The sequence below is a fragment of the Setaria viridis genome, chromosome 9 (genome assembly GCF_005286985.2).
Source record: "Setaria viridis chromosome 9, Setaria_viridis_v4.0, whole genome shotgun sequence".
Lineage (NCBI taxonomy): Eukaryota > Viridiplantae > Streptophyta > Magnoliopsida > Poales > Poaceae > Setaria > Setaria viridis.
Genome location: NC_048271.2, coordinates 33,858,321 through 33,875,942, shown reverse-complemented (window position 1 = coordinate 33,875,942; position 17,622 = coordinate 33,858,321). Strand labels below are relative to the sequence as shown.

The window sequence follows — 17,622 nt, the reverse complement described above, 5'->3', positions numbered from 1 at the left end:
GAGCTGGAGGAAGCAGATTGTTAGAGTGCACGATCTAGACTGTGGATTGTTACAATCTGATTATTAGACCTGATCGAGAGATTACAGATTGTAACAACCAGCAAACTGGGCCAACCTATTTGTAACAATCTGCTAGCTAAAACAAGTAGGGCCTCAACAAGGTTAAAATCTTTGTGCCAACATATTTGTACATGCATGGATATTTTTTAATGTTTTAAGCATGAGTCCATCCGTGATGCATGGCATGTATATATGTATCCTGATGAGGCGTTGACGGGGCTTCACTCGCGCGTAACACAAGTGCAGTTTGGCTAGTGGTGTGTGTTGGCCGTGTATCTCGAAGACGATCCGATACGGTCGTTTGTGTGATTGCATCTTATTAAGCAACTGCACGTGTTTCAGTCCGTCGTCCATTTTTCAAGCGAAAGAAGAGCAGATAAGTGGTTGCGCAACCCGCACACTGATTTGTCTTTTTGTTTCTCCTTGCACAGATTTTTGTTCAATCCCAAATTTTGCATCCATCCATATTTTTAGTTGAATTTTTAATGTACGTTTTGATTTTTTTTGGAGTACTTCAAGGTGCTGGAGCACCAGAATTGTTATCCCCTTTGTGACTATTTGTTCCGGCTTGTATTGCAAATTGGCACAGATAATCAATCGATGCTGGTATTTCGGTCATAATTTGAATTACGACTTGTTTACAATATTCCCAACTTTTTCGCATGCATTCTAACGGAGACAAATTTTTATATGAAAATTATAGATTTCGATGACACCTACAACTTTCTAATTGATTTTTTATTTGAAGCTATTTAGATGTGCAAATAATTGGCTAGAGTTTTGGACAATAAAGGGCAAAATAAAATTTATTGAATTGCTATTAGTAATTAGTGTTAGTTGGGAAGGCAAAGTGGCTTTGCATGAGGTATGAGGTTGTGGAGGCTCCATGAATGGCGGATTCTTTTTTATCTTATTATCCTTGTTGTTTTATGTTATAAACAGGCAGGGATACGATACCTCACATGCTTTGCCTGTTACGGTAGGGATTACGTGCGAGTAGCATTTTTTACAGTCACCCATGCATGTTAAGAATACACGTCTTAATTAACGGTCGTGGCACATGTTTTCCTCCGTTATGGTACAATTGTCCACAAAACACCAACCATAGCAAGAATACTGGCCCATTCTATTTTATTTGAGGAAGTCGATCTAAGCATACTTTTGATCACTAATTTCTCTAACAATGCATTATCAATTACTCGAATCCAATATTTTGTTAAAAGCTTTGTGAAATATAGGGGCTGTTTAGATTGAGCCCAAACTGGCCCCGCCAATATGTTGGCTCGCCAAAAAATTGGCGCCCACGTTCCGCCCACAATTGGTGAGAAAAGCTGAAGGGCTTAAGTGACAGAAGGCTTGTAGTTGTGTCATCAACTATTGGCATCAATTGGCTAATCCAAACAGATGGACGAGTGTGAGCAGGTCAATGCCAATTACTTTGTTGGTCGGGCGAGCGTTGGCGAGAGAATCCAAACGTACCCATACATCTTTTTTTTACACAAAACATGAATTTAACTATTTGTTTCTCTTAAAAAATTGTTTGTCTAAAATTATGATACACTATATATTTTAAAACGGAGGGAGGGAGTGTAACTTTGTACACCATCAACGAAAGAACTAAAGTTGTAGAATCAATATAGTTGGGTTATGGAGCCATTGGAGGAGAACGCCACCAGGGCTAAAAGATTGAAGTCTACACATACTACATGCGCCGATGCGTGCTTTTGCAAATTTAGTGCCTCCATGTGGTGGTATATGCTCCAAAGGTGTATGATGTGAGCATGCACACTCCTATGGTGCATGTTCAAAAGCAAGGAAAAAAAACTTAGGGCACGTTGGTTTTATTGCCGGCTCGCTTAGCCTTGCCTCGCCAAGCAAGGCGAGCTTTGCGGCTTTGCCAGCAGCGGAGAGCTTATCCGGTTTGCCTGAGCCAGCAAGAAAAAAAAGCTTGCTTTTACGGACACCAAGACAGCTACCAAAGTCATCCAAACATCCGTTCTTGCCCAGCCAGGCAAGGCAAGCACGGCCAAAGAGTTCCAAACATGCCCTTATTACTTACACACACTACTAGGAAATGGATCTTTCATTCCGAAGCTCACTACCGGTTGCATTTTGACTTGGTACTAAAGCCTTCTATACGCCAACCAATCTCCTTTTGCTATTTTTATTTCTCATCCGTCCCCGACTTCTATCTTATCTTCTATCTCCTTCCATTGCCTCTCCTCTCCTCCCCCCTCCGCTCGCCCCTCACTAGCGCAGTGAGGAGTAGCGGTGGGGCGAGGTGAGCGGTGGCGGCGAGCGGAGGAAGGCAGCGGAGCCAGGTGGAGGGGTGGAGCGGCAGGACGGCGAAGGACGGGCGGAGGGCAGCTGGCGGCGGCGGGAGGAGGCGGAGGTGGAGGGCGGGCGGGGTGGCGGCTGGCCCGATGGCGGAGGGTGGTGGGACAGCCGCGGGGGGCAGGGCCGGTGGGGAATTTTGTTTTTTTTAATTTTTTAGTACCCTTTATTACTAGTTATTTTAACCGGTACTAAAGGACCCCCTCTATTACCAAATTACCAGTACCGGTTGAAACCGGTACTAAAGGGGGTTCCCAACCGATACTAACGATATTTTCCCTAGCAGTGACATGTTCTCGAAATGAATATAGTTGAGACTAGGACCCGTTTGACTATAAATATGTCCTTCTCATTGATCATGTGATGCATCGCAAAAAAGGAAAGCAAAACAAAAGAGGTAGTCCCTACGCAGGAAATGTTGACAATGTGAGTCACACATCCACTCAAAACAGTGGCTGATAGCTGCGGCGGCCTTTCACTTGCTAACGTGCGCGCATCACTTGGGGATGTGGATGTGCATGAAAGATTTGCCAAAGATCCGTTGCTTGCTTTGAAGAGATTTTTTCTGCAGATAACTCGATATGTGTGTCTTGTAAGCTAGAGAATTTTGATAGGGGTGGACATATAAATGTTTTGGTATATGTGTAAAAACATGAACTACATGTTTGTTGAGTTACTTAGTTGGGTTAGTTATTGTCGTTTGTTGTACTGCATGGTCTGTACTCTCACCTTCTTTTTAATATAATCGTCAGCTCTCATGCCTGATTCGTTTATAAAAAAATGAACATAACATGTCAGGACCTTGTTCGTATATATATGTTTTGATATACATGTTCTTAATTAGGCTAGCTATTTGCACAAAATATATGCTCGTCATAGAAATTTCTTTAGATAGTTTTGTACATGCATAACACAATGTGCTCTAAGAATGCATGGACAAACACCCTGACGTTATGAGCACCTCCAAGAGATTAGACCAGGATATCTAAAAAGGTGTCTCGTTGTGTCGACGGGTGTGTCAATTATCACTGAAAGAATAATTTGATGTAACCAAGTACTGAGCAATGACATAAAATTGATCAAATTGATGCAAATAATGCTAAGAATAAGACATCTAAATCTAATTTATGCAAAATAGTTGAAAAAATCATGAAGCTGGAGTTTACTTTCTGGCTGCAACACTTTCACGGATAAAAGTGGAATCCAGCCGAAAGATGTGTAGAAAATCTGGCCAATCTGGGAGCCGTCCAATGAAGAGCAAATCATGTGGCGCTGTTACCATCAAGCACGCGCGCGCACGTACGCGGTCGAGAGCGACGAGACAGAGGCCAGCCGGGTGGTGGGGACTGGAGAGACGTACGTGGGAGCGCGCGGCAGGCAATGAACCTGCGGAGACAGGCCGGGATAAAAATTAGACTGATTAAAGGCCTCTCATTATCCTTATTATCCTTTCCATGCAGGTCACATCTTCAGTGCCTAGATGTGGGAGACCCCATCGTTTCGACTTGCACCACATGGACCATTTGCAATGCATGACTGCCTCGTTCGTTTTCTTTTGTTCTATTTACTGCTCCTTCCGTGGTAAATTATAAGTCATTTTGAATTTTTAGATTCGTAGATTTTACTTATACACCTAGATATATATTATTCTAGATGTATAATAAAATGTATGAATTTAGAAAACACAAAACGCCTTATAATTTGGGACGAAGGGAGTAACAAATTATGACTCATGCAACAGTGTCTCAGCCACCATTCCTTGCTAGGAGATGACGACCTACAACTTCAATCACAAGAAGTTCTTAGACCTTCTCTTAATTATTGCTGCACGAGCTATTTATTTTTGTCATGAATTTTGTTGCTGCCAGAAACCTTTTTTTTCTTATTTGGTTCCTACCTCCAATATTCGTAGCTAATTTTAATTAATTGGTAACTGTTTTGCTGTTGGAAGGTGTCCTTAAAATTGGACCGGTCACCTTTGGTTTCTTCAGTACATGAATTTTGTGGAAAATGGTCAATTAAATACGTAATCCTATCTATTTTTGGAGGCAATAAGAAACACGCACCTCCACTATCACATCATACATAAACTATGGAATTGAGTTGACCTATCTATTTTAGAAAAAGAATAGAAAAGCTGAGTTGACCTAGATTGAGATTCTCCGTTCTTTTTCAGCTGTGTGGAGATTCTCGGTTTGGGGTGATACTTCATTCGGAACCTGACCTGTGATTTTCAACTCCTTTATTTGGAGCGCAAAGTATCAATCGAGCAGACATTTCATTAATTTTCTGGGGCTTTGACATGCATTTATGGAGACATAATCATTGAGGGTGAGAAAGAAATATCATAAAATGGACCGAGCCACACATGTTGTCACTAATCCAATTTCTGGGGAAAAAAAGAAAAGATCGATTGAGATAATGAGATTTTTAACTTATTTGATCCGCAAGGGTACACTTGTTTATCTCCTCCTTTTTTCCGGCTAGGAATTTGTTTATCATTTTGATTCCACATTTCCACTTTGATTTGCTCCTCTCCTTCAATGCAGTATATATTCGGTGCTTGGATAGGTGGGATCCTTTTTATTTAACTGATAATATTTTTCCACTTAAAGAAAAGTTATAGAGAACTTTTTTATCTTCAGAAAGAAAAGTAAAGAAAATTGGAGAGGAATCCAGCCCAAGCCTTCCTCTCCGGGAACGAGTGTGGGCCAAACCAAAGATGAATTCTGACGCAGTGTGGCAGTGTGTTCTTCAATTTCTGAAATGCATGGGACTTAGAAGTGTACTAGCACAAATAGCATAATTCATCAGTAACAACAAAGAAACAAAAAAATGGTCAACTCCTCAGAATTATACAGACCGGTAGAAAACTCGCCTTTAGTCCTGGTTGGTAGGGGCCAAATCTTTCGAAAATCCATCCGGGATTAAGTAATCGAAACAAAAAGGGGAGGTTTTTAGTCCCGGGTCGCTCAACTGGGACTAAAGGGGCTGCCACGCCAGGCGCATGATAGGCCCCTTTAAATCAACCGGGAGTAAAGGGTGCCCTTTAATCTCGGTTGGTTTTTTCAACCAGGACTAAAGTGCATGCGTGAAATTACAAGCGCCTGCCTGCATGGCGTCTGTAATTTCATGTATCATGTACCCTTTAGTGATTAAGATTTTTTTATAATAAAATCAAACTAGTATTTATACAATTACTATATATACAATTCTTAGCATATTATACAAATCTTAGCATAGTATTTATACAATTAGTATACATATACAAAAATTTGCCCCGGTCATTCCTTGGATCTTCCTGTCGTGGTGTTGCTCGGTGCGTCTAATTTTCGTCCATCGTAATAAAATTCTCCTTGTGGATTTACCGCCTCGTCCACCAGGAATCCCATGAGACCTTCACATATTGCCCCTATTCTTTCCTTCTCCAAGAGTTTTTGTTGAATATTCTACATCTATAATTTGGAAGTATGTGAATGTTACATGAACAATTAAATATAAGGATCTAAAAAATAATTAACTTTTAATAGTTTTATTTTATGTACTTTAAAGTTGTGCGGCGTCATCTTTAGTCCCTTGGGTCCCACAAAACTGTGCATGTGCTCACAGACGTAGTAGCCAGTGGTGGGCGTAGGATCTGGACTATGGGTATTCAAAATTGAAGATGGCAAGAAAAAAATGACAGACTAAATTATAGTTTTATAACACATAATAATTAAGTGGTAGTAGCATCATTGATTAATAAAATTTATCAGAAATTGAAATTGTCTAGCTACCAATGATCAACATATCAAAGTGGCAACATGTGAAATAAATAGAGGCTAAAATAGTAAAATGGTAACAAAGATTACAACTTACAAGCTATAGGACAACTTTCCGTTCCGCAATGCTTTGAAAATGAGCGATGATGTCCTTATCCTTAGCTTGCATGAAGAATTCCCTTTCAATCAACGTGACCAAGCAACCATTCAAATATTTCTACCCCATCTTACTTCTTCTCTTCTTCTTTATCAAATTCATTATAGAAAAGATCCTCTCAACATCAGCAGTTGCAACAAGGAGAACAAGCACCAATTTGAGAAGTTTATAAACAATGTCATACCGAGAAACCTTTCCTTCTTTAACTAGCATCATAGACAACTCTGCTAGACTTCTCAAATTTTTGAAGTTTTCATCATTTCTGACATCATTGATATAGTGGTGCAACTGAAAATGAAGCTGGTTTATTTCTTGAAATTCAAAGTCATGTGGATAGAACCCAGCAAGCTTAACCAAGTTCTCAACAATAAAAGCAGAAAAGGAATTAGCTGGACTGAATGATGCCATGCATCTAAGTAGCTCTGTGTTTACCTCATCAAACCTATTATTGAGGTCTTGAACTTGTCTATCAATGACACCCAAAAACATATCAGCATGAAACCGGTGATAATTAATGGCACCTCTGTAGAACTGCCTTGATCTTTGCATAGGAATATACTTCCCATTCATGTCAACAACTTTAACATTGTGCTTCTCACAAAAGGAAGTGACCTTGGTAAGAAATTCTTGCCATACAAAATCTTGTCTCAAAACATCCAGTTCTACCTTTGTGAACTCCAGAAGATCCATTGCATTTACGATATCTTGCTCCCTCTTTTGCAAAGCATTGCACAAGTCATTGGTGTATCCAAATATTTCATTCATCAAGTGTAGCAGGAAAACAAACTCAAAGGACTTAAATACTGTGAGCATAGTTTGAGCCCCATTAGCCTCAGCCCCTTTACTTTCATTCTCAATCCTAAAAAGAACTTTCTTGATTGAAGGATACAAGAACATAACATGCATTACAGTTCTATAGTGAGATCCCCATCGTGTATCACCTGGCCTTGCTAAGCCCATCTCTTGATTCAATCCTTGCCCGGTTTCAATTTCACCCAATTTCAATGCTTCAATCATGTATTCAGCTTGAGCAATGCGAAGCATGCGGATCTTTTTACAAGACATCCTTAGAACATTCAACAAATAAGCAAGTTGCCCGCCCAAAGAACCAATCACAATCAGTATTCTCCTTAGCAACCGCTACAAGTGTTAGTTGAAGTTGATGGGCAAAGCAATGAACATAATAAGCAGAAGGGGACTCATCCATAATTAGTTTCTTCAAACCATTAACATGACCCTTCATATTACTAGCTCCATCATACCCTTGACCATGTACCTTGGATAGGGGCAATTGATATTTCATAAGCAAGGACTGAATTGCTTCTTTAAGAGTCAATGATGTAGTATCTTTAACTTGGACAAGACCTAGAAACCGCTCAACTGGTTCTCCTTTTTAATTGACAAAACGCAAACAAAGAGCCAATTGTTCCAGTAGGTATGCATCACTTGACTCATCAGCAAGAATTGCAAAACACTCATCACCAAGTTCATCTATGATAAATTTGGTTGTTTCATGAGCACAAGCATCAATGAGTTGTTTCTGGATCTTGTGATCTATCATCTGACAGTTTTGTGGTGCATTCTCTAATACCACCAGATTAACCTCTTCAAAGTTTCCTGCTAGCCATGCTAAAAGTTCCCGAAAATTTCCCTTGTTGAGTGAATCCTTTGTTTCATCATGACCCCTAAAAGCCAACCCTTGACGCAATAGAAATCTTATGCACTTAAGTGACCATGTCAAGGGAGCTAGATACTTAGCCTTGAATTGTGCAGTGTTTGATGCAACAAATTCACGGATTGATGCCTTAGGTCTCATGAAAAATCTATATTTCTCTTCAGCTTCACTATGAGCACTATCGATAGCACCAACATTCCTATGAATTCTCCTTTTCATATTCCAATTTCTAATCCCTTCAACAACAAAAGCATCTCCACCAGAAAATTTGCAGCTATCTTTGAACAAATAGCAAACAAAGCAAAATGCAGCATCTTTATCCACACTGTACTCAATCCACTTAAATTCAACAAACCACTTATGTTGGAAGCAGCGCATACCTCCACAATCATGTTGCGGAAAAGCAGCCCTCTTCATCTTTGGTTGACATGGCTCCAATGCATTGTATGCCCTTCTAATTGAATCTTGGTCATTGACATCATAGCTTGAGATCGGAGCCCTCAATCCAGGATCATGCTCAATGCCATAATCATTCTTGTCTTCATCACTAGAATCATTTTCTTCAACGGGTATGGATTCACCAATTTCTGTTGTACCGTGCTCTGGTGGCTGATTAGATCTCACAGGTTCAGGTGGTATCGTGCTTGTTTCACTACCACTTTGTCCTTGGAATAACACTACTTGCATTTGACTTTCATTGCAAGATTGATTAACATTCTTCAGTTCAGGTTGTCTCTTCTTTGCAGCAGCCCTTGCCATGGAAATCCTCAAATCAATAGCGGCACTACCCTTCCTCTTCATGGTTCAAACCTAAAAGTTACACAATTTCAAGTTATCAGATATTTACAATTTCACATTGAACTAAATTCATGAGCATCCACATTTTGCAAGTTGATGTGCTACTCCAATTTGACAAACAATTGAAAATGCTTACCTCAATTTCACAAACAATCAGCAATTCACAGAATCACAGATTCACAGGTTTGGGGGTTGGGAGGGGGGGCAGTACTGTTGGTGCCAGCTCGCCGGTCGCCGCATGCCCGTGCCGGGTCAGCCGGCGGCCAGTAGGCAGTAGCGTGCCCGCCGCCGCCTGCTCGCCGGGCGCCGCGGAGCCGCCGGCCCACCGCTCCGGGGTCCGTGCGCGTGTAGGCAACAGGCGCGCCGTGCGCACCGCGCCGGCCGCCCGCGGCCCGCCGCCGACGTGCCTCCGCCCCCCCAGCCGCCGCCTGCTCGCCGGCCGCCGCGGAGCCTCCAGCCCGCCGCTCCAGCTCCGTGCGCGTGCAGGCGCCAGGCGCACTGCGCGCACCGCGCAGGTTGCCCGCGGCCCGCCGCCGACGCGCCTCCGCCCCCCAGCCGCCGCTTACCGCCGGGCACCGCGCCGCCGCCTGGCCGCCACCACCAGTCTGCCGCGGCCGCAGGCTAGGGTTCGCGCGTCGTGAATCCCTGGCGGCGGCTGCCTGGCGTGTGCATGCTCAGGCGTGGGGGGGGGGGAGCAAGTCGAGTGGGATGGATGGGCCGGATGGGCCAGTTGGCCAGTTGGGCGAGTCGAGAGAGAGCGAAGTTGGCCTTCGGTGGGCCTTTTTGAGTGAAATATCTGTGCTACTTCTATATTTTTGTTTTTTTCATACATATACCTAAAATACACTATATATATGAATTTTTTTTGCAAAAATAATGGGTATTCAATTGAATACCATTGAATCTAAGTGGGCCCGCCACTGGTAGTAGCCACATAGATTATTCCCAGGTTCCTATCTTAAGCACTTCAGTGGGGAAAAAACAAGTTATGAAATATTCGTGCTATAGAATGTACAAAATATGCAAACTTCATATGTACCGGGAAGTCTGTGTTCCATGTAAGTTTTTCTTTGAATGGACCTTTGTGTTTCCTAATGAATTGTCCCCATGCGCTATGGATTAAAATATTGAATGATACAGTATTAGGTGAAAATTTAGGAAACAAACTTTTGCATAGAGATAAAGGTCCAGAATTATTACAAGTCTAGCATGTCTTGAATGTCTTGGTACTCCTTCGGTGGTTTCCTCAACGAATCGAAGACAATGATGTGGCTTCTATCAGGCTCCATTATTAGGAGGATCCAGTGGAAACTGGGTACGTAAATGTTTATATTAGAGCTAACTAACATTATTCAGGTAAGGAAAAAGAAAATGAAATTAAATGGTATACACACATTTAGTTGAAGTTGTATGGAAGTAGTATGTATTCCTTGTAATTTTATTTGTCCAGGAAATTGTGTATTTCCATCAACGTTTTCTCTGGAAAATCCTATATCTGGTGTTGGTTAACTAGGGGTGGATCCATGAAGCCAACATGGAAGTACGTTTCTCGTCGGCACATCTGAATTAGCATCCTACATAAAATGGAAGACAAAGTTAGTAGGATGACGCACACATAAAAAATAATGATATGAGCCAAAATTTACATATAGATAAACGAACACTTACAGAGCCCAGGCGCTGATGAGAGAGATGCCAAGGGTATCGATCATGATGGTACACTTCGTATGTATCCTTGAATTCCAACCACAGGACTTTCTCGTCTTTGCCTAAAAAATCTATCGGTTTTACCATTTCCTTGCCAATGGCAGACTGCTTCATGTACCATTCATGGAATTTGTACATCTTTGTTGATAGCTTCCGTACCAACTCAGGCCTTACCAGAGACTTGCCTAGCTCAAAGGTCCATTTTGGTTCAACTGGCTGCGCAGCTAGCATCTCACTTTGCCCTAGACATTCAGAAAGGGACATTCCTGTATGAATTTCACTACTTGTTCTTATTGATCCAAGGGCATTGCTGCTATCATTTGAGCGTCTTTTTCTGGTAGATGGCTGAGGTGGGGGATAGTACCCCTTAAAGATGACTTTCCTTTCCTTTTTTGCCTCTCATCAGCCTTGACTAATGCCCGGTCGTAGTTCGATAGTGGTGGTAGCATCTTCTTGGCTTCTTCTGATATCTTTATAAAAAAATTTAATTGTCTTCGATCTACTAGCGGTGGCTCCATCGCCTTTGCTTTTCTTTCTTTGGACTCAAATCATTAGGCCCAGGACATTTAGCACTTATGTTACAGACAGGTGAATCATCAAGATTTAAAACAAACAATCCATTCACAATAGGTGCAAAAGCCATAAACATATCATTCTTAGAGATCACACAACCATTATTTTCACTCACAAAAGAATAACCATCATTTATCAAGCGTGAAGGAGACATAATGTTTCAACTTAAACTAGGAACAAAATAATAATTATTCAACTCCATAATAAATCCTGATGGGAGGTGGAATTGCATCGTCCTGACGGTCAACGCAGCAACTCTTGCATTATTGCCTACGCGGAAATCAATTTCTCCTCCTTCCACGCTTCTACCTGTTATCAGTCCCTGCATCGAATTGCAAATATGAGCAACCGATCCGGTATCAAATACCTAAGAATTAATAATTGTATCAGTATGAAATATATTGTCTATAACATTAACAACAAGCGTACCTGAGGTGGAAGTACTCTTAGTTCCTCCATTCTTCAACGAAGCTAGGTACTGCTTGTAATTTCACTTCTAGTGACCAAGTTCGTGATAATAAAAGCACTCTTTGTCTGGAGTAGGTCCAGCTTTAACCTTGGGCGCTGGGTTTGGCTTGGCAGCCTTGCCCTTCTTCTTCCAAGAATTGCCCTTGTTCTTAAAGCTAGGCTTGTTCTGTATAGCCATCACATGGCTGCTACTAGCATTTTTCTTAATATCAGCCTCTACTATTTTAAGCATGCCACACTGTTCATTCAGACCTTTCTCCGTCCCATGCATATGGTAGTTCGAGATCAAGTTCCCATAGCTAGACGGAAGAGATGAAAGAATGAAATCAGTGACCAACTCTTGGCCTAGTGGGAAGCCTAGCTTCTCCAACCATTGAGTGTAATCAACCATATTGATTACATGTGGTCCTACTGCTGCGCCTTCTGCTAGCTTGCTCTCCACAAAGGCTTTGGACACATTGAACCTTTCAGTCCTAGCCTGTGTCTGGAACATGTCTCTAAGCGCCACGATCATATCGTGTGCCTCATGGTTTGTTTTGAACTGCATCTGCAGCTCGGGTTCCATGCAAGCAAGCATAAGGCAGCTTACTTCGAGGTTAGCATCACATGCTTTCTTGTAAGCATTCTTAATAGCAGCAGGTGCATCATCAACAGGTTCTTCTGGTAATGTGGTGTCCAGAACATCTTCCTTTTTTTTCAGCCATGAGAACAATTCTCAGGTTACGGATCCTATCCGAGTAGTTTGTTCCATTCAAATTATCCTTCTCAAGGACCGAACGCAAAGCAAACAGTGTGGTGTTGCTAGGTGCCATCTACAACAAAATAATAATGCAAAATACTAAGACAAACGTAACCATGACAGAGCAGATCACATTAAACTATTTAATAGAATGTACTCCCACTAACATCAGTATCCCTCTATTGATACTTAGTGATTAAGGATCCATAACTAACAAGTCTACTAGTGAGCTTTAGCATCACCGCTAGCATGCAAGGTAGATCGGTAAGCAAACTTCTTGCTAATCATATCACATATGACTCCTGTTGTTGGGTGACATCTCCATGTCTCAACACCCAACCTTTATGCCTCAAGGTCCTTAACCGTTAAGATGACCTTGTTAAGCAAACCAACCCTTATGCGTCTAAGTATCCGATACAAACCCATCTAGTCAAGGAAAACTAGTGGCACCCTAATTTCATAGACCCAACACCAATTGTACAAGGCATGGGATGGTGCAAGTTTTAGTTGGAAGAGCATACTAACTTAAAATTTGTGAGGGATCATTCTACTTCTAACATCACAACATGTAAAAGTAAAAAACAAAACAGAATAGCATGCACATAGTTGTGACACAGTATGGCCCGATTTCTATTGGTGATCTCCATCTCCATAGAACCCGTTCACCATGATGATCTCCATCTCCATGATCCATGTGCACCATCCTTCCAGTGATGAGTCCTCCAAGAACTAGTACACGCTCTTACATCTAATAGCTAGTAAAGAAGATTACATAGTTGCTCGGATCATCACAAATTGGCACGCAGGCCATTAAATACATTAATATGACAATACATATGGTTCCAACCGTATTGTCGTGCGCGTGACACGTAGGTCACGAATCAGTTATACACATGCATCACATACACAGGGGCCATACCGATCATAAAATCTTGCAAAACAAAGTTAGGTGTTCTAACGTTCCAAACTTAAAAAGGCCTGAAACTCCATCTTCCAAGCCAAATTTGGAAAAAATCTAATTTCGCCGAAAACGGCGAAGCGGTTAAATTTCATGTGTAACTTTTTCTGTAGATAAATTTTCATATAAAATTCACCTCGATCTGAGATCGTACCGAAAAGATACGGCCGTTTTGCCGAAATGCATGATCTCGGTGAATAATCCGATCTAGTAGTTGATCTAATCGACTACTGCGCATCATATATGTCTGGCGTATGAACCTAGGTTTCAATTTGACCAATCATATTGATCTTCACTCGCTGCAACTGGCATTACGTGTATCACTTAACTCCGGTGGCGGAAATCCAACCGATAGGAGTATGTCGTTACACAACCATTGTAGCAAGAACACGAAACCAGGTCATAGATCAATCTGAAAAATCGCATATCTCCATATGCACACATCCCGAATCCATAACAAAACAACTACGGCTCTGATACCACTATTGGGATACGAGGTAGGCTACGCTAGTGCAAAATAAAATTTTCTACCGCGTAAACCAAGAAAAAATTGTCGTTACAGATCACGGGATTACCACTCGACGTACATGTGCGGAACTTGTAGATACTCGCCGGGGCAGTGAAGCCGATCACACGTCGACGCAGTGTAGTCGAACATGTCGATGTCGAGCAGCTCCTCAGCAGCTCGTCCACGTCCAGCGACTCCCTCCTTGTGCCGCGGCTCATCAGGCTCGTCATCGGCTCGTCAGGTTCCTCGTCGGAGCTCTCGTAAAGCGGCTCGTCCAAGTGCTGCAGATGCAACACCTCCAAGGTATCCACACGTGCAGGTAGGAAGTGTCGCAAGCTAGACTACTAGGTCCGCGAGTTGCAACAAGGCGAAGGCGTGGGAGGCGCGGCTACTGCTGGTGCGAAAAGGGATTAAACCCTAGGGCGCCCTCCCACCCTCAATATATAGGGGTTCCTAACGGGCCTCTAGGTCTGAGGCCCATTAGTGCTCCTAAACCTGGTCCAATTCAGATCACATTGGAATTGGGCTTCCAGCCTTTTAAGTGTGTGACCCTATAGGTTCATATACGTATAGACATGGCCTGAGTACTCCTACTCGGCCAATAGTTAGTAGCGGCCTCTAGCAAGACATACTAACTCCTATATGCACATGAAGATCATATCAGACGAACCATCACAACATCACGTACATGCTATTTTCTTTGCCTCACGATATTTGTTTTAGCTCCAAGCTGACCACTCTTTGTCGATGTCGTGATTCGGAATCCCTTTCTAGGTTAACTCTTAACCTCACGTAGCATGGCCATGCATTTCCGGATCCGATCACTCGAGGGGCCCAGAGATATCTCTCTCAAATAGAGAGGGGCAAATTCCATCTTGACTAACCATGCCTCACAGCATGCTTCTTGACAAACCCGAAAACTACCTTTGTAACTACCCAGTTACGGTGTAGCGTTTGATAGCCTCTAAGTAAGTCGATCCACATCTTGAGTACATGCGACAGTCTCAGGTCTAAGGACAAAGCCTACACGTTGTGTAAAGAGAGAACTATGTAACTCGTGTTGGGTCAGTCCTAGCACATGTCTCTACACGTGCCCACATTATTAGTTTGACATTTCCATGTCCATGACTTGTGAAACATAGTCATCAACTAATACATGTGCTAGTAAAAAGTTTCAGACACAACTTTTACAATAACCATACAAGTAAAGAGTTTCACACACAATTCACATAATTGCAAATCAATTCAAGTAGCCTTTAATGGATATTCAAGGAACACAATATAAAACATGGATACAATGGAATATAATCATCTCTTTGATTGCCTCTAGGGCATACCTCCAACACCTTCATCGTCTCACGCCCTTCTTCATCGCCAAGTCTCCTCTGATGTTATGGAAGCTTATTTTTACTTGCATGTAGGCCTGGCACGTCGATAGCTTCGGGATGAGATTGATCTTTGATAACTTTCCAAATCTCCGCTTGATCCTCTTTGATCTCGAACTCTTCTTGCCATATCTTCAGAAACTTAGCCCTTAAGTAATGTTGGAGGAGTGCTTGCCAAGAATGAGCATGATCGGGGCCGTGAGGACCCTAGGCTGCTCGGCCTAGGCCCTTTTTAGGCCCGTTGGCCTTCATCTTTCTCTGGGTTGTTGCTTGTCCAGGACCTTGTCCAATTATGCTCCAATCTAGTCCAATTTACTACGAAAATAGAATGTCCTCCAAAATACAATGCATATGCGAAAATGAGGTTATTTCAAGTGTCAAGTGGCGGGTTAGTATAAGAACATGTATGAAAACACCACTTAAATGGCACTAAAAGTGTGTCGATAACGAGCGTCAACACTCGCCCCCATTCAGCCCTCCCCCCTGCCATCCTCATCCCCACCTTCACGTCCTTCCCCAGCGTCGCCGTGCCGCACCACCGCACTACCACGCCGAGCCATTCCCCCTCTCCCTATGCAGCTCCCCTTCCCCGGCCATGTGCTGTCTCCTCCCCCCACTGCGACCACGCATCTCCCTCCCCCACTGCTAGCATTCCACCTCTCCATTTCTCTACCCCCCCACGCAATACATCACCCCTAGCCGCCCTGATCGCATTACGGACTTTGTCGTGGATTAAGAACTCCATTGAGCTAATCAAGTCCTTCCCAAGGCTATAAAAGGCGCCACCCTCTGCCCTTGCCCAGCAGAACCGAGCCAAGTCTCATAGAAGAGCTTGAGCTCGTGGCTCCCGTGGCTGCCCTACCTCCAGCCCCTTTTGCCACCTTCCCAGGATGCTAGGCGACTTTCCTTCACCCTCCCCTCTCTCCTTGTGCCAATCGTGAGGCCGGAGGTTGCCAGAAGCGCCGAATCAATGCCACTCCAGCGAGCCCGCGGCGGTGCGCACAGCCGCACTGCCCTGCTCCAGCGCCCGACCGGTATGTCGTCTCCCCTCTGTCCCTCCCACCGTTATTTCCCTCTCTCACTCAACCCGACAGGCAAGTCCACTCGGCAGATGTCGTCACCCCACCGTCCATCCTGCTCCCTCCTCCCTCCGTGCACGCGGTGCATGTAGACCACCCCCTCAACCGCACCCCTAGTTCACCGCCCGAACCACCGGTCCACACCACAGTAAACCATGGCCCTCACCCCGCTGCTATGTTAGCCTCTAGTATTTGCTAGATCCACCCAGCTAGTGTACACAGAAACCAATTTTAAGCCCTTCCACACCTCCAAAAGTTCCCAAAAACTCTCCAAAAATTCTACAAAATCTTAGGAGCACAACCATGCCCTCCTTTCTTAATGTTCATCTCAAATATGTCCTATTTATATTATCCCATCTTCTCTTTAATTGAAAAACCCTGTTCCATGTACACAAGAATTTGAGCATCGGCCATCCTTCTTCCAAAAATTCCCAGGAAATTCCTAAAAATACTACAAAGCCATCCAAACCCATCCCCATACCCATCTCTGGTCATCCTGTCCAGGCTCCACCCTAGTGGTCGAAGCGAGTCTATCGAACAAGCTTTGGCCTCTATCTGTGACCCGCTTGATCTTGCCCGGCTCTACCTGTTGCCGTGTGACTATCCCTAGCACCGGGTCAGGTCGAAGAGAGTCCGTCGTGCAAGCTCTCAGGTTTCTATTCCACTTTATCTTGCCTGGCCCCACCTGCCGCCGTGTGACTATCCCCTAGCACTGGGTCAGGTCAAAGCGGTGTCTGTCGAGCAAGCTCTCAATTTCTACTCTTATCCTAAGATAAGGAATCTTGGCCAGCTCCACCTGTCATAGGGTTAAGCCCCGGGTGATGAGTACTGTCACACAAGTTTCCTTTACCCTAGTCCTTGACTCATCATTTCTATAGTGCCCATTCCCTAGGGTCTTTCCAAGCTCCTGATCCATTCCATCACACAGCCTTCATACTGCCCAATTAAATCCCAAATATCATCCTGGCATAGCTGTTATGCCACCCAACCTAAAACTCCAAGTACTGGCCTACCTAGGCCGTTATGCTGCCCAACCAAAACCTCAAAAACCCCTAGGAAATTAACTAATAATTTCCTCTAAATCCAAATACCCAATCCATTAATTATTTACAAATCTATTTCTAAATAATTAATAATGAATCATTCATCAACTATTTGGGAATTTACTAATAGATGTCAGGTAATTACCAGAATACCTGTTATGCTACTTCTTTCCAATTCCTTAGATATTTAATTTATTGATTGATTATAAGATTGGTTGTATCATTGTATGCTTGTGTAGCCGATAATACGACTAGCTCTACCTTGAAGCCAACGATCCAGAAGGCATGAAGCCAAGACCTGGTCGACCTAGAACACGTGTTAATGATCATCAACGAAGGCAAGTCTCAACTCCTAGACCATATTTATCCTATTGAGT

General features: G+C 43.1%; 1 pseudogene; it reads right to left on the bottom strand.

The window, feature by feature from the left end:
- Positions 1 to 7,442: 7,442 nt before the first annotated feature.
- On the bottom strand, positions 7,443 to 8,788 carry LOC140221478 (uncharacterized; annotated as a pseudogene).
- Between the last annotated feature and the right edge of the window lie 8,834 nt (positions 8,789 to 17,622).